The following is an 18,532-nucleotide window of genomic DNA, read 5'->3' on the forward strand; positions in this document are numbered from 1 at the left end:
ACATGGAATTGATTAGATGGACTCGCCACTCAATTGACTAAATCTTCTTGACGGGACTATTGGTAGACTATTGGTATAGGTAGGCGAGAGACTCCTGGGAGAAATGGAGAATCATGTGCCTCTCAGTGCCGTGTGTGGAGGACATCTACCTGATCACAGGGCATCTGCTGAGTGGGCGGGGCATTGCTCGGGTGTATCATCAAATTGGGAAGACGGTGGCAGGCGTTCAAGGAGTCCAAAGACTGCCCGTCGCAATGGAAGGCTTGGGTCCAGTTGTGGGATCACAGACTGTGAACTGAAGGGTAAGTTGGATCACATCATGGAGAGGCTTACTGAAATGCAGAAATTGGCCCCGAGAGCCAGCATGGATGATTAGAACAGACAAGCCATTAAAATGTCTGCTCTCTTGGAAAACAACAATCCTAATCTACGGTCCTTGCACGGCCCCTACACTGTCCTTACACAGCCCCTAAACGGTCCCCACGCGGTCCTTAAACGGTCCTCACACGGTCTTTACACGGCCCCTAAACGGTTCCCACACGGTCCTTACACGGTCCCCACACGGTCCTTACACGGTCCTTACATGGCCCCTGAACGGTCGTTACATGGTCCCCACACTGTCCTTACACGGTCCCCACACAATCCTTACAAAGTCCCCACACGGTCCCCACATGGTCCCTACACGGTCCTTACACAGTCCTTACACAGCCCCTAAACGGTCCCCACACGGTCCTTACACGGTCCCCCACACTGTCCCCACACGGTCCTTACACGGTCCCCCACACTGTCTCCACACGGTCCTTACACGATCCTTACACAGTCCTTACACAGCCCCTAAACGGTCCCCACACGGTCCTTACACGGTCCTTACATGGTCCTTACATGGTCCCCGCATGGCCTTACACGGTCCCCACACGGTCCTTACACGGCCCCCACACTGTCCCCACACGGTCCTTGTACGGTCCCCCACACTGTCCCCACGCGGTCGTTACACGGTCCCCCACACGGTCCCCACACGGTCCTTAGACGGTCCCCAACACTGTCCCCACACGGTCCTTACACGGTCCTTACACGGTCCTTACACAGTCCTTACACATCCCCTAAACGGTCCCCACACGGTCCTTACACGGTCCTTACACGGTCCTTACATGGTCCCTGCATGGCCTTACATGGTCCCCACACGGTCCTTACATGGCCCCCACACTGTCCCCACACGGTCCTTACACGGTCCCCCACACGGACCCCACACGGTCCTTACACGGTCCCCCACACTGTCCCCACACGGTCCTTACACGGTCCTTACACGGTCCTTACATGGTCCCCGCATGGCCTTACACGGTCCCCACACTGTCCCCACACGGTCCTTGTACGGTCCCCCACACTGTCCCCACGCGGTCGTTACACGGTCCCCCACACGGTCCCCACACGGTCCTTAGACGGTCCCCAACACTGTCCCCACACGGTCCTTACACGGTCCTTACACGGTCCTTACACAGTCCTTACACAGCCCCTAAACGGTCCCCACACGGTCCTTACACGGTCCTTACACGGTCCTTACATGGTCCCTGCATGGCCTTACACGGTCCCCACACGGTCCTTACATGGCCCCCACACTGTCCCCACACGGTCCTTACACGGTCCCCCACACGGACCCCACACGGTCCTTACACGGTCCCCCACACTGTCCCCACACGGTCCTTACACGGTCCCCAACACTGTCCCCACACGGTCCTTACACAGTCCTTACACGGTCCTTACATGGTCCCCGCATGGCCTTACACGGTCCCCACACTGTCCCCACACGGTCCTTACACGGTCCCCCACACTGTCCCCACACGGTCCTTACACGGTCCCCCACACTGTCCCCACACGGTCCTTACACGGTCCCCGCATGGCCCTTACACGGTCCCCACACGGTCCTTACACGGTCCCCCACACTGTCCCCACACGGTCCTTACACGGTCCCCGCATGGCCCTTACACGGTCCCCACACGGTCCTTACACGGTCCCCGCATGGCCCTTACACGGTCCCCACACGGTCCTTACACGGCCACTACACGGTGCCCACACCGTTCCCACACCATCCCTACATGGTTCCCACACCCCACACGGCCCTTACACAGCCCCTAAACGGCCCCCACATGGTCCCCACACGGTAAGAACACGGCCCCACACATGGTCCTTACACAGCCCCTACACAGTCCCCACATCGTTCCCACACCGTCCCCACACCGTCCCCACACTCCACACGGGCCTTACACAGCCCCTAAACGGTCCCCACACCGTCCCCACACCCCACACGTCCCTTATACGGCCCCTACACGGTCCCCACATGGTCCCCACACGGTAAGAACACAGCCCTTACACGGTCCCCACACGGTCCTTACAGGGTCCCCACACGGTCCACACACGGTCCTTACACGGCCCCTACACGGTCCCCACACCGTTCCCACACCGTCCCACACCCCACACGGCCCTACACGGTCCCCACATGGTCCCCACACTGTAAGAAATGTGACTTTCAAGGTCGTGGAGGAAGTGACCATCAAGGTGGTGCAGGAAGTGACCATGAAGGTGGTGCAGGAAGTGAGCATGAAGGTCCTGCAGGTAGTGACCATCAAAGTGGTGCAGGAAGTGACCATGAAGGTCCTGCAGGAAGTGACCATGAAGGTGGTGCAGGAAGTGACAATGAAGGTCCTGCAGGAAGTGACCATGAAGGTGGTGCAGGAAGTGACAATGAAGGTCCTGCAGGAAGTGACCATGAAGGTGGTGCAGGAAGTGACCATGAAGGTGGTGCAGGAAGTGAGCATGAGGGTGGTGCAGGAAGTTAGCATGAAGGTCCTGCAGGAAGTCACCATCAAGGTGGTGCAGGAAGTGACCATAAAGGTCCTGCAGGAAGTGACCATCAAGGTGGTGCAGGAAGTGACCATGAAGGTCCTGCAGGAAGTGACCATGAAGGTCCTGCAGGAAGTGACCATGATGGTGGTGCAGGAAGTGAGCATGAAGGTGGTGCAGGAAGTGAGCATGAAGGTGGTGCAGGAAGTGACCTTCAAGGTGGTGCATGAAGTGACCATGAAGGTCCTGCAGGAAGTGACCATGAAGGTCCTGCAGGAAGTGACCATGATGGTGGTGCAGGAAGTGAGCATGAAGGTGGTGCAGGAAGTGAGCATGAAGGTGGTGCAGGAAGTGAGCATGAAGGTGGTGCAGGAAGTGAGCATGAAGGTGGTGCAGGAAGTGACCATGAAGGTCCTGCAGGAAGTGACCATGATGGTGGTGCAGGAAGTGAGCATGAAGGTGGTGCAGGAAGTGAGCATGAAGGTGGTGCAGGAAGTGAGCATTAAGGTGGTGCAGGAAGTGACCATGAAGGTCCTGCAGGAAGTGACCATCAAGGTGGTGCAGGAAGTGACCATGAAGGTCCTGCAGGAAGTGACCATTAAGGTCCTGCGGGAAGTGAGCATGAAGGTGGTGCAGGAAGTGACCATCAAGGTGGTGCAGGAAGTGACCATGAAGGTCCTGCAGGAAGTGACCATGAAGGTGGTGCAGGAAGTGAGCATGAAGGTGGTGCAGGAAGTGAGCATGAGGGTGGTGCAGGAAGTGAGCATGAGGGTGGTGCAGGAAGTGAGCATGAAGGTGGTGCAGGAAGTGAGCATGAAGGTGGTGCAGGAAGTGAGCATGAGGGTGGTGCAGGAAGTGAGCATGAGGGTGGTGCATGAAGTGAGCATGAGGGTGGTGCAGGAAGTGAGCATGAAGGTGGTGCAGGAAGTGAGCATGAGGGTGGTGGAGGAAGTGAGCATGAGGGTGGTGCAGGAAGTGAGCATGAGGGTGGTGGAGGAAGTGAGCATAAAGGTGGTGCAGGAAGTGAGCATGAAGGTGGTGCAGGAAGTGAGCATGAAGGTGGTGCAGGAAGTGAGCATGAAGGTGGTGCAGGAAGTGAGCATGAGGGTGGTGCAGGAAGTGAGCATGAAGGTGGTGCAGGAAGTGAGCATGAGGGTGGTGCAGGAAGTGAGCATGAAGGTGGTGCAGGAAGTGAGCATGAGGGTGGTGCAGGAAGTGAGCATGAAGGTGGTGCAGGAAGTGAGCATGAAGGTGGTGCAGGAAGTGAGCATGAAGGTGGTGCAGGAAGTGAGCATGAAGGTGGTGCAGGAAGTGAGCATGAGGGTGGTGCAGGAAGAGAGCATGAAGGTGGTGCAGGAAGTGAGCATGAAGGTGGTGCAGGAAGTGAGCATGAGGGTGGTGCAGGAAGTGAGCATGAAGGTGGTGCAGGAAGTGAACATGAGGGTGGTGCAGGAAGTGAGCATGAAGGTGGTGCAGGAAGTGAGCATGAAGGTGGTGCAGGTAGTGAGCATGAGGGTGGTGCATGAAGTGAGCATGAGGGTGGTACAGGAAGTGAGCATGAGGGTGGTGCAGGAAGTGAGCATGAAGGTGGTGCAGGAAGTGAGCATGAAGGTGGTGCAGGAAGTGAGCATGAAGGTGGTGCAGAAAGTGAGCATGAAGGTGGTGCAGGTAGTGAGCATGAGGGTGGTGCAGGTAGTGAGCATGAGGGTGGTGCAGGAAGTGAGCATGAAGGTGGTGCAGGAAGTGAGCATGAAGGTGGTGCAGGAAGTGAGCATGAAGGTGGTGCAGAAAGTGAGCATGAAGGTGGTGCAGGTAGTGAGCATGAGGGTGGTGCAGGTAGTGAGCATGAGGGTGGTGCATGAAGTGAGCATGAGGGTGGTGCAGGAAGTGAGCATGAAGGTGGTGCAGGAAGTGAGCATGAGGGTGGTGCAGGAAGTGAGCATGAAGGTGGTGCAGGAAGTGAGCATGAAGGTGGTGCAGGAAGTGAGCATGAAGGTGGTGCAGGAAGTGAGCATGAAGGTGGTGCAGGTAGTGAGCATGAGGGTGGTGCAGGAAGTGAGCATAAAGGTGGTGCAGGTAGTGAGCATGAAGGTGGTGCAGGAAGTGAGCATGAGGGTGGTGCAGGAAGTGAGCATAAAGGTGGTGCAGGTAGTGAGCATGAAGGTGGTGCATGAAGTGAGCATGAGGGTGGTACAGGAAGTGAGCATGAGGGTGGTGCAGGAAGTGAGCATGAAGGTGGTGCAGGAAGTGAGCATAAAGGTGGTGCAGGAAGTGAGCATGAAGGTGGTGCAGGAAGTGAGCATGAAGGTGGTGCAGGAAGTGAGCATGAAGGTGGTGCAGGAAGTCATCAGATGAGTCCTCCTCCTGCTGCTACCACACAAGCCGCACTCAAAGTGTCTTTGCACAGTTTCAGCGTTTAAAGTGAAAGAGGTTGCCATGGCAACCAGCACGCAGCACCTCGGCTGTGACAAAAGGGCTCTTTATTTTGGAAAGTAGGAGCCCGAACACAGATGAAGTGGTCCCGCCCACACAGAGTTGTCAGCAGCACCCGGGTCATGTGACAGGTGTCAGAGCAGGAAGAAAGAGACAAGCTCACTTGGGAGGATGATGAATACGAGCAGCGTGTCATTAGCCAATAAATGTTGCATTCAAAGATGCAAATAGTCAGCCGGGACATGTGACTCGTAATGGAGGAGAGGGACAAAGTTGACTTAGACTCAGCATGGTCACATGCGGAGTACATGCAGTTTTATTGGTCACATGCAGAGTACATGCAGTTTTATTGGTCACATGCAGAGTACATGCAGTTTTATTGGTCACATGCAGAGTACATGCAGTTTTATTGGTCACATGCAGAGTACATGCAGTTTTATTGGTCACATGCAGAGTACATGCAGTTTTATTGGTCACATGCAGAGTACATGCAGTTTTATTGGTCACATGCAGAGTACATGCAGTTTTATTGGTCACATGCAGAGTACATGCAGTTTTATTGGTCACATGCAGAGTACATGCAGTTTTATTGGTCACATGCAGAGTACATGCAGTTTTATTGGTCACATGCAGAGCACACCACAGTTTCCATGCTCTTCAGATATTGCGTACAGTGGGATCCAAACACTAGTTGCTGAATCGAATACACTAACTACAACCATTTGAATAGCTCTGATGTACATGAATCACAAGACGATAAGTTGCACAATAAGTCCCAGTACATACCAGTGGCGTGCGGTGAGGTTAATGTCTGGTGAGGCACTGCATCATCACAGTCAGATTTACAAACATATGAACCCTAAATAGTATCTTATTCACCATGTGATTGGCAGCAGTTAACGGGTTATGTTTAAAAGCTCATACCAGCATTCTTTACACAACTGTAGCACACAAAAAAGCACATTTAATAAAAAATATCATTATTATGGTCTTACCTTTCTTGCTGGACATCCACACAGCCAGCCAGCCTTTGCGTGTGTACCACGCCGTCTGAAAAGAACGGGTCTTCTGTCCAGAAGTCAAAAGCAAACCTTTTAGCTCCGGCGTTGGTCTACCTTTAATTATTACCTCCTGCTTCCATTGAAAGTCCAGTTTAGAAAACTGTTTTATTTTACATATGTAATCCTCCATGTTTTTAATAAAAGTCCAGGCGAGAGGAAATAAACAATCGCTGCACTTATTGACTTGCAAACTTTATTTTTTATTTTAATTTTTTCTTCTGTGGCCGAGGAATGATCTCTGGGATCACTACCGCCCTCTACCACCAGGAGCCCGGATTGCTGCGAGCCTCAACCAGTACGTCTTTTGCAGCAGATTTATGAATGCTCAGCACAAGAAATACTTTACACACATACAGTTGTTGACAAAATACACTGTACATTATATACCTCAGCTAACTCAACTATGCCATAGTTGAGTTAGCTGATATAATTCATATAGCAATACGGTCTCACTGCACAGCAGCTCAGCAGTTAGCCGAGTCATTGTGCACAATCCATGTTGAGGCACAACGCAGTGACGTGCCTCAACATGGCTGCTGATCACCTCACCGTCTCTTCTCAGTATTTGAACGGCAAATGTGAAAATACAAATAAAAATAATCTAAAACTGGTGAAGTTAAATGGAAAATAACTTTAGTATAATCACTGGATACATATAACAATTTAATTAATTTTATTTTCTTTTTACATTTTTTATCTTTCCATGATGGCAGGTGAGGCCCCGCCTCCCCTGCCTCTAGTGACTGCATGCCACTGGTATGTATGTATATATATATATATATATATATATATATATATATATATATATATATATATATATATATATATATATATATATATATATATATATATATATATATATATATATACCAGGGGTCACCAACGCGGTGCCCGCGGGCACCAGGTAGCCCGTAAGGACCAGATGAGTAGCCCGCTGGCCTGTTCTAAAAATAGCTCAAATAGCAGCACTTACCAGTGAGCTGCCTCTATTTTTTAAATTGTATTTATTTACTAGCAAGCTGGTCTCGCTTTGCCCGACATTTTTAATTCTAAGAGAGACAAAACTCAAATAGAATTTGAAAATCCAAGAAAATATTTTAAAGACTTGGTCTTCACTTGTTTAAATAAATTCATTAATTTTTTTACTTTGCTTCTTATAACTTTCAGAAAGACAATTTTAGAGAAAAAAATACAACCTTAAAAAGGATTTTAGGATTTTTAAACACATATACCTTTTTAGCTTTTGAATTCCTTCCTCTTCTTTCCTGACCATTTAAATCAATGTTCAAGTTTTTTTTATTTTTTATTGTAAAGAATAATAAATACCTTTTAATTTAATTCTTCATTTTAGCTTCTGTTTTTTCGACGAAGAATATTTGTGAAATATTTCTTCAAACTTATTATGATTCAAATTCAAAAAAATTATTCTGGCAAATCTAGAAAATCTGTAGAATCAAATTTAAATCTTATTTCAAAGTCTTTTGAATTTCTTTTAAAATATTTGTTCTGGAAAATCTAGAAGAAATAATGATTTGTCTTTGTTAGAAATATAGCTTGGTCCAATTTTTTATATATTCTAACAAAGTGTAGATTGGATTTTAACCTATTTAAAACATGTCATCAAAATTCTAAAATTAATCTTAATCAGGAAAAATTACTAATAATGTTCCATAAATTATTTTTTAAATTTTTTCACAAAGATTCGAATTAGCTAGTTTTTGTCTTCTTTTTTTCGGTTGAATTTTGAATTTTAAAGAATCGAAATTGAAGATAAACTATGTTTCAAAATTTAATTGTCATTTTTTTCGTGTTTTCTCCTCTTTTAAACCGTTCAATTAAGTGTAAATGTCATGAATTATTAATAATAACATAGAGTTAAAGGTAAATTGAGCAAATTGGCTATTTCTGGCAATTTATTTAAGTGTGTATCAAACTGGTAGCCCTTCGCATTAATCACTACCCAAGAAGTAGCTCTTGCTTTCAAAAAGGTTGGTGACCCCTGATATATACTGTATATATATATTCTTTGCAGTAACACAACCAGAGTTATGGCCAAAGATGGAGCATAAAATGTACCTCAAAGGACAAAAATGTTCCCAAAAATACTCTGAGGGTTAACCACCCAATCACTGCGGTAAAACGAGGATGCACACACACACTCACACACACACACACACACACACACACACACACACACACACACACACACACACACACACACACACACACACAGTCCATGTGTGGTCATCGCACATGAGTGATTTAGTGAGCACATTTGGGCAGAGCAGCCGTGACTCAAGCGAGCCCATTCCCTCACAGCAGAGGAGGAGTCGCAGCCCCATTACACATTTAATTGGATTTCTTTCAAGCATGTGAGAAGATAAAAGCAGAACTCTGCAGGAAAAAGGGAACTCCTGTGGTATTCAATAGTGTGTCAGTGTCAGTATGTGGTGTGACATCCCGAGAGGCGACCACAAGTGTCAGACGGATCCTGAGAGAGAGAAATGTTGCTTTGTGATGGCGGCCAGCAGAGAACATGAATACGTACGCAGGAAGTATTTTATATTTTGTGTCACCTCCATCTTCACGTGAGCAAACACCAAGACTTTGGATACATCTCATCAGATTCTTCACCTGGGAAGGCTTCCATGTGTCCGTCAATGTTCTTGGCTGTAGGAAAGCCAAACGTCGGCCATTTCATTGTAGAAGAAGCACTCTGGGGGACATTAGGAATGTTCCAGATCTCTCTGAGCTGCTTATCTTAATGCTGCCTCTTTACTCTCACACTCCACTCAGTCCTCTGTCAACCCCCGTAGAAACATTCAGACACAGGAGAGTTGTTGCAAGTCCTCTGTGGTAGAAACATTCAGACACAGGAGAGTTGTTGCAAGTCCACTGTGGTAGAAACATTCAGACACAGGAGAGTTGTTGCAAGTCCTCTGTGGTAGAAACATTCAGACACCGGAGAGTTGTTGCAAGTCCTCTGTGGTAGAAACATTCAGACACAGGAGAGTTGTTGCAAGTCCTCTGTGGTAGAAACATTCGGACACAGGAGAGTTGTTGCAAGTCCTCTGTGGTAGAAACATTCGGACACAGGAGAGTTGTTGCAAGTCCTCTGTGGTAGAAACATTCAGACACCGGAGAGTTGTTGCAAGTCCTCTGTGGTAGAAACATTCAGACACAGGAGAGTTGTTGCAAGTCCTCTGTGGTAGAAACATTCAGACACAGGAGAATTGTTGCAAGTCCTCTGTGGTAGAAACATTCAGACACCGGAGAGTTGTTGCAAGTCCTCTGTGGTAGAAACATTCAGACACAGGAGAGTTGTTGCAAGTCCTCTGTGGTAGAAACATTCAGACACAGGAGAATTGTTGCAAGTCCTCTGTGGTAGAAACATTCAGACACCGGAGAGTTGTTGCAAGTCCTCTGTGGTAGAAACATTCAGACACAGGAGAGTTGTTGCAAGTCCTCTGTGGTAGAAACATTCGGACACAGGAGAGTTGTTGCAAGTCCTCTGTGGTAGAAACATTCAGACACCGGAGAGTTGTTGCAAGTCCTCTGTGGTAGAAACATTCAGACACAGGAGAGTTGTTGCAAGTCCTCTGTGGTAGAAACATTCGGACACAGGAGAGTTGTTGCAAGTCCTCTGTGGTAGAAACATTCAGACACCGGAGAGTTGTTGCAAGTCCTCTGTGGTAGAAACATTCAGACACAGGAGAGTTGTTGCAAGTCCTCTGTGGTAGAAACATTCAGACACAGGAGAGTTGTTGCAAGTCCGGTGTGGTAGAAACATTCAGACACCGGAGAGTTGTTGCAAGTCCTCTGTGGTAGAAACATTCAGACACAGGAGAGTTGTTGCAAGTCCTCTGTGGTAGAAACTTTCAGACACAGGAGAGTTGTTGCAAGTCCTCTGTGGTAGAAACATTCAGACACAGGAGAGTTGTTGCAAGTCCTCTGTGGTAGAAACATTCAGACACAGGAGAGTTGTTGCAAGTCCTCTGTGGTAGAAACATTCAGACACAGGAGAGTTGTTGCAAGTCCGGTGTGGTAGAAACATTCAGACACCGGAGAGTTGTTGCAAGTCCTCTGTGGTAGAAACATTCAGACACAGGAGAGTTGTTGCAAGTCCTCTGTGGTAGAAACTTTCAGACACCGGAGAGTTGTTGCAAGTCCTTTGTGGTAGAAACATTCAGACACCGGAGAGTTGTTGCAAGTCCTCTGTGGTAGAAACATTCAGACACCGGAGAGTTGTTGCAAGTCCTCTGTGGTAGAAATATTCAGACACCGGAGAGTTGTTGCAAGTCCTCTGTGGTAGAAACATTCAGACACAGGAGAGTTGTTGCAAGTCCTCTGTGGTAGAAACATTCAGACACAGGAGAATTGTTGCAAGTCCTCTGTGGTAGAAACATTCAGACACCGGAGAGTTGTTGCAAGTCCTCTGTGGTAGAAACATTCAGACACAGGAGAGTTGTTGCAAGTCCTCTGTGGTAGAAACATTCAGACACAGGAGAATTGTTGCAAGTCCTCTGTGGTAGAAACATTCAGACACCGGAGAGTTGTTGCAAGTCCTCTGTGGTAGAAACATTCAGACACAGGAGAGTTGTTGCAAGTCCTCTGTGGTAGAAACATTCGGACACAGGAGAGTTGTTGCAAGTCCTCTGTGGTAGAAACATTCAGACACCGGAGAGTTGTTGCAAGTCCTCTGTGGTAGAAACATTCAGACACAGGAGAGTTGTTGCAAGTCCTCTGTGGTAGAAACATTCGGACACAGGAGAGTTGTTGCAAGTCCTCTGTGGTAGAAACATTCAGACACCGGAGAGTTGTTGCAAGTCCTCTGTGGTAGAAACATTCAGACACAGGAGAGTTGTTGCAAGTCCTCTGTGGTAGAAACATTCAGACACAGGAGAGTTGTTGCAAGTCCGGTGTGGTAGAAACATTCAGACACCGGAGAGTTGTTGCAAGTCCTCTGTGGTAGAAACATTCAGACACAGGAGAGTTGTTGCAAGTCCTCTGTGGTAGAAACTTTCAGACACAGGAGAGTTGTTGCAAGTCCTCTGTGGTAGAAACATTCAGACACAGGAGAGTTGTTGCAAGTCCTCTGTGGTAGAAACATTCAGACACAGGAGAGTTGTTGCAAGTCCTCTGTGGTAGAAACATTCAGACACAGGAGAGTTGTTGCAAGTCCGGTGTGGTAGAAACATTCAGACACCGGAGAGTTGTTGCAAGTCCTCTGTGGTAGAAACATTCAGACACAGGAGAGTTGTTGCAAGTCCTCTGTGGTAGAAACTTTCAGACACCGGAGAGTTGTTGCAAGTCCTTTGTGGTAGAAACATTCAGACACCGGAGAGTTGTTGCAAGTCCTCTGTGGTAGAAACATTCAGACACCGGAGAGTTGTTGCAAGTCCTCTGTGGTAGAAATATTCAGACACCGGAGAGTTGTTGCAAGTCCTCTGTGGTAGAAACATTCAGACACCGGAGAGTTGTTGCAAGTCCTCTGTGGTAGAAACATTCAGACACAGGAGAGTTGTTGCAAGTCCTCTGTGGTAGAAACATTCAGACACAGGAGAGTTGTTGCAAGTCCGGTGTGGTAGAAACATTCAGACACAGGAGAGTTGTTGCAAGTCCTCTGTGGTAGAAACATTCAGACACAGGAGAGTTGTTGCAAGTCCTCTGTGGTAGAAACATTCAGACACAGGAGAGTTGTTGCAAGTCCTCTGTGGTAGAAACATTCAGACACAGGAGAGTTGTTGCAAGTCCTCTGTGGTAGAAACATTCAGACACAGGAGAGTTGTTGCAAGTCCGGTGTGGTAGAAACATTCAGACACCGGAGAGTTGTTGCAAGTCCTCTGTGGTAGAAACATTCAGACACAGGAGAGTTGTTGCAAGTCCTCTGTGGTAGAAACTTTCAGACACCGGAGAGTTGTTGCAAGTCCTTTGTGGTAGAAACATTCAGACACCGGAGAGTTGTTGCAAGTCCTCTGTGGTAGAAACATTCAGACACCGGAGAGTTGTTGCAAGTCCTCTGTGGTAGAAATATTCAGACACCGGAGAGTTGTTGCAAGTCCTCTGTGGTAGAAACATTCAGACACCGGAGAGTTGTTGCAAGTCCTCTGTGGTAGAAACATTCAGACACAGGAGAGTTGTTGCAAGTCCTCTGTGGTAGAAACATTCAGACACAGGAGAGTTGTTGCAAGTCCGGTGTGGTAGAAACATTCAGACACAGGAGAGTTGTTGCAAGTCCTCTGTGGTAGAAACATTCAGACACAGGAGAGTTGTTGCAAGTCCTCTGTGGTAGAAACATTCAGACACAGGAGAGTTGTTGCAAGTCCTCTGTGGTAGAAACATTCAGACACAGGAGAGTTGTTGCAAGTCCTCTGTGGTAGAAACATTCAGACACAGGAGAGTTGTTGCAAGTCCTCTGTGGTAGAAACATTCAGACACAGGAGAGTTGTTGCAAGTCCTCTGTGGTAGAAACATTCAGACACCGGAGAGTTGTTGCAAGTCCTCTGTGGTAGAAACATTCAGACACCGGAGAGTTGTTGCAAGTCCTCTGTGGTAGAAACATTCAGACACCGGAGAGTTGTTGCAAGTCCTCTGTGGTAGAAACATTCAGACACCGGAGAGTTGTTGCAAGTCCTCTGTGGTAGAAACATTCAGACACAGGAGAGCTGTTGCAAGTCCTCTGTGGTAGAAACATTCAGACACAGGAGAGTTGTTGCAAGTCCTCTGTGGTAGAAACATTCAGACACAGGAGAGTTGTTGCAAGTCCTCTGTGGTAGAAACATTCAGACACCGGAGAGTTGTTGCAAGTCCTCTGTGGTAGAAACATTCAGACACCGGAGAGTTGTTGCAAGTCCTCTGTGGTAGAAACATTCAGACACAGGAGAGCTGTTGCAAGTCCTCTGTGGTAGAAACATTCAGACACAGGAGAGTTGTTGCAAGTCCTCTGTGGTAGAAACATTCAGACACCGGAGAGTTGTTGCAAGTCCTCTGTGGTAGAAACATTCAGACACAGGAGAGTTGTTGCAAGTCCTCTGTGGTAGAAACATTCAGACACCGGAGAGTTGTTGCAAGTCCTCTGTGGTAGAAACATTCAGACACCGGAGAGTTGTTGCAAGTCCTCTGTGGTAGAAACATTCAGACACCGGAGAGTTGTTGCAAGTCCGGTGTGGTAGAAACATTCAGACACAGGAGAGTTGTTGCAAGTCCTCTGTGGTAGAAACATTCAGACACCGGAGAGTTGTTGCAAGTCCGGTGTGGTAGAAACATTCAGACACAGGAGAGTTGTTGCAAGTCCTCTGTGGTAGAAACATTCAGACACAGGAGAGTTGTTGCAAGTCCTCTGTGGTAGAAACATTCAGACACCGGAGAGTTGTTGCAAGTCCTCTGTGGTAGAAACATTCAGACACCGGAGAGTTGTTGCAAGTCCTCTGTGGTAGAAACATTCAGACACAGGAGAGTTGTTGCAAGTCCTCTGTGGTAGAAACATTCAGACACAGGAGAATTGTTGCAAGTCCTCTGTGGTAGAAACATTCAGACACCGGAGAGTTGTTGCAAGTCCTCTGTGGTAGAAACATTCAGACACAGGAGAGTTGTTGCAAGTCCTCTGTGGTAGAAACATTCAGACACCGGAGAGTTGTTGCAAGTCCTCTGTGGTAGAAACATTCAGACACAGGAGAGTTGTTGCAAGTCCTCTGTGGTAGAAACATTCAGACACAGGAGAGTTGTTGCAAGTCCGGTGTGGTAGAAACATTCAGACACAGGAGAGTTGTTGCAAGTCCTCTGTGGTAGAAACATTCAGACACAGGAGAGTTGTTGCAAGTCCTTTGTGGTAGAAACATTCAGACACAGGAGAGTTGTTGCAAGTCCTTTGTGGTAGAAACATTCAGACACCGGAGAGTTGTTGCAAGTCCTCTGTGGTAGAAACATTCAGACACAGGAGAGTTGTTGCAAGTCCTCTGTGGTAGAAACATTCAGACACCGGAGAGTTGTTGCAAGTCCTCTGTGGTAGAAACATTCAGACACAGGAGAGTTGTTGCAAGTCCTCTGTGGTAGAAACATTCAGACACAGGAGAGTTGTTGCAAGTCCTCTGTGGTAGAAACATTCAGACACAGGAGAGTTGTTGCAAGTCCTCTGTGGTACAAACATTCAGACAACGGAGAGTTGTTGCAAGTCCTCTGTGGTAGAAACATTCAGACACCGGAGAGTTGTTGCAAGTCCTCTGTGGTAGAAACATTCAGACACCGGAGAGTTGTTGCAAGTCCTCTGTGGTAGAAACATTCAGACACCGGAGAGTTGTTGCAAGTCCTCTGTGGTCTTTTCAGGTGCATGATGCCTCATAGGTTAGGTGACTTGATGAGTAAACGTGTTTAGCAACCAGCAAGATGAGGAGTAAAGTCACATCTTGTTTAGCAACCAGCAAGATGAGGAGTAAAGTCACATCTTGTTTAGCAACCAGCAAGATGAGGAGTAAAGTCACATCTTGTTTAGCAACCGGCAAGATGAGGAGTAAAGTCACATCTTGTTTAGCAACCAGCAAGATGAGGAGTAAAGTCACATCTTGTTTAGCAACCGGCAAGATGAGGAGTAAAGTCACATCTTGTTTAGCAACCGGCAAGATGAGGAGTAAAGTCACATCTTGTTTAGCAACCGGCAAGATGAGGGGTAAAGTTACATCTTGTTTAGCAACCAACAAGATGAGGAGTAAAGTCACATCTTGTTTAGCAACCGGCAAGATGAGGAGTAAAGTCACATGTTGTTTAGAAACCGGCAAGATGAGGAGTAAAGTCACATCTTGTTTAGCAACCGGCAAGATGAGGAGTAAAGTCACATCTTGTTTAGCAACCGGCAAGATGAGGAGTAAAGTCACATCTTGTTTAGCAACCGGCAAGATGAGGAGTAAAGTCACATCTTGTTTAGCAACCGGCAAGATGAGGGGTAAAGTTACATCTTGTTTAGCAACCAACAAGATGAGGAGTAAAGTCACATCTTGTTTAGCAACCGGCAAGATGAGGAGTAAAGTCACATGTTGTTTAGAAACCGGCAAGATGAGGAGTAAAGTCACATCTTGTTTAGCAACCGGCAAGATGAGGAGTAAAGTCACATGTTGTTTAGCAACCAGCAAGATGAGGAGTAAAGTCACATCTTGTTTAGCAACCAGCAAGATGAGGAGTAAAGTCACATCTTGTTTAGCAACCAGCAAGATGAGGAGTAAAGTCACATCTTGTTTAGCAACCGGCAAGATGAGGAGTAAAGTCACATCTTGTTTAGCAACCGGCAAGATGAGGAGTAAAGTCACATCTTGTTTAGCAACCGGCAAGATGAGGGGTAAAGTTACATCTTGTTTAGCAACCAACAAGATGAGGAGTAAAGTCACATCTTGTTTAGCAACCGGCAAGATGAGGAGTAAAGTCACATGTTGTTTAGAAACCGGCAAGATGAGGAGTAAAGTCACATCTTGTTTAGCAACCGGCAAGATGAGGAGTAAAGTCACATGTTGTTTAGCAACCGGCAAGATGAGGAATAAAGTCACATCTTGTTTAGCAACCAGCAAGATGAGGAGTAAAGTCACATCTTGTTTAGCAACCAGCAAGATGAGGAGTAAAGTCACACCTTGTTTAGCAACCAGCAAGATGAGGAGTAAAATCACATCTTGTTTAGCAACCAACAAGATGAGGAGTAAAGTCACATCTTGTTTAGCAACCAGCAAGATGAGGAGTAAAGTCACATCTTGTTTAGCAACCAGCAAGATGAGGAGTAAAGTCACATCTTGTTTAGCAACCAACAAGATGAGGAGTAAATTCACATCTTGTTTAGCAACCAGCAAGATGAGGAGTAAAGTCACATCTTGTTTAGCAACCAGCAAGATGAGGAGTAAAGTCACATCTTGTTTAGCAACCAACAAGATGAGGAGTAAAGTCACATCTTGTTTAGCAACCAGCAAGATGAGGAGTAAAGTCACATCTTGTTTAGCAACCAGCAAGATGAGGAGTAAAGTCACATCTTGTTTAGCAACCAGCAAGATGAGGAGTAAAGTCACATGTTGTTTAGCAACCAGCAAGATGAGGAGTAACATCACATCTTGTTTAGCAACCATCAAGATGAGGAATAAAGCCACATCTTGTTTAGCAACCAGCAAGATGAGGAATAAAGTCACATCTTGTTTAGCAACCAGCAAGATGAGGAGTAAAGTCACATGTTGTTTAGCAACCAGCAAGATGAGGAGTAAAGTCACATCTTGTTTAGCAACCGGCAAGATGAGGAGTAAAGTAACATCTTGTTTAGCAACCAGCAAGATGAGGAATAAAGTCACATCTTGTTTAGCAACCAGCAAGATGAGGAGTAAAGTCACATCTTGTTTAGCAACCAGCAAGATGAGGAGTAAAGTCACATCTTGTTTAGCAACCAGCAAGATGAGGAGTAAAGTCACATCTTGTTTAGCAACCGGCAAGATGAGGAGTAAAGTCACATCTTGTTTAGCAACCGGCAAGATGAGGAGTAAAGTCACATCTTGTTTAGCAACCGGCAAGATGAGGAGTAAAGTTACATCTTGTTTAGCAACCAGCAAGATGAGGAGTAAAGTCACATCTTGTTTAGCAACCGGCAAGATGAGGAGTAAAGTCACATGTTGTTTAGAAACCGGCAAGATGAGGAGTAAAGTCACATCTTGTTTAGCAACCGGCAAGATGAGGAGTAAAGTCACATGTTGTTTAGCAACCGGCAAGATGAGGAATAAAGTCACATCTTGTTTAGCAACCAGCAAGATGAGGAGTAAAGTCACATGTTGTTTAGCAACCAGCAAGATGAGGAGTAACATCACATCTTGTTTAGCAACCATCAAGATGAGGAATAAAGCCACATCTTGTTTAGCAACCAGCAAGATGAGGAATAAAGTCACATCTTGTTTAGCAACCAGCAAGATGAGGAGTAAAGTCACATGTTGTTTAGCAACCAGCAAGATGAGGAGTAAAGTCACATCTTGTTTAGCAACCGGCAAGATGAGGAGTAAAGTCACATCTTGTTTAGCAACCAGCAAGATGAGGAATAAAGTCACATCTTGTTTAGCAACCAGCAAGATGAGGAGTAAAGTAACATCTTGTTTAGCAACCAGCAAGATGAGGAGTAAAGTCACATCTTGTTTAGCAACCAGCAAGATGAGGAGTAAGGTCACATCTTGTTTGGCAACCAGCAAGATGAGGAGTAAAGTCACATGTTGTTTAGCAACCGGCAAGATGAGGAGTAAAGTCACATGTTGTTTAGCAACCGGCAAGATGAGGAATAAAGTCACATGTTAGCTATGCAACACAAAGAGCTGCCACATAACAAACATCACAAACATTAAGAAGATCACTAAATAGAACTCAAAGTTCCCCATAAAATGATAAGAAGCCAGAATAAAACATCATCATAAGAGAATAATAAAATAATACATAATAAGAGAATAAATTGCGTTATAAAAATATAGGCAAAGCATCACAAAAAAACCACTGTCACTAAATACAGTTGGTCGCTACATCTGTAAGTGCAAGTTAAAACTCTACTATGCAAGGCGAAAACCATTTATCAACAACACCCAGAAATGCCGTCGGCTTCTCTGGGCCCGAGATCATCTAAGATGGACTTATGCAAAGTGGAAAAGTGTTCTGTGGTCTGACGAGTCCACATTTCAAATTGCTTTTGGAAACTGTGGACGTCGTGTCCTCCGGACCAAAGAGGAAAAGAACCATCCAGACTGTTATCGACGCAAAGTTCAAAAGCCAGCATGTGGGTTCATTAGTGGCCAAGACATGGGTAACTTACACATCTGTGAAGGCACCATTAATGCTGAAAGGTACATACAAACAACGCTACCATGGACGCCCCTGCTTATTTCAGCAAGACAATGCCAAGCCACGTGTTACAACAGCGTGGCTTCATAGTAAAAGAGTGCGGGTACTAGACTGGCCTGCCTTCAGTCCGGACCTGTCTCGCATTGATAATGTGTGGCGCATTATGAAGCGTAAAATAGGACAGCGGAGACCCCGGACTGTTGAACAACTGAAGCTCTACATAAAACAAGAATGGGAAAGAATTTCACTTTCAAAGCTTCAACAATTAGTTTCCTCAGTTCACAATTGTTTATTGAGTGTTGTTAAAAGGAAAGGCCATGTAACACAGTGGTGAACATGCCCTTTCCCAACTACTTTGGCACGTGTTGCAGCCATGA

Source organism: Entelurus aequoreus, linkage group LG05 (genome assembly GCF_033978785.1).
Source record: "Entelurus aequoreus isolate RoL-2023_Sb linkage group LG05, RoL_Eaeq_v1.1, whole genome shotgun sequence".
Lineage (NCBI taxonomy): Eukaryota > Metazoa > Chordata > Actinopteri > Syngnathiformes > Syngnathidae > Entelurus > Entelurus aequoreus.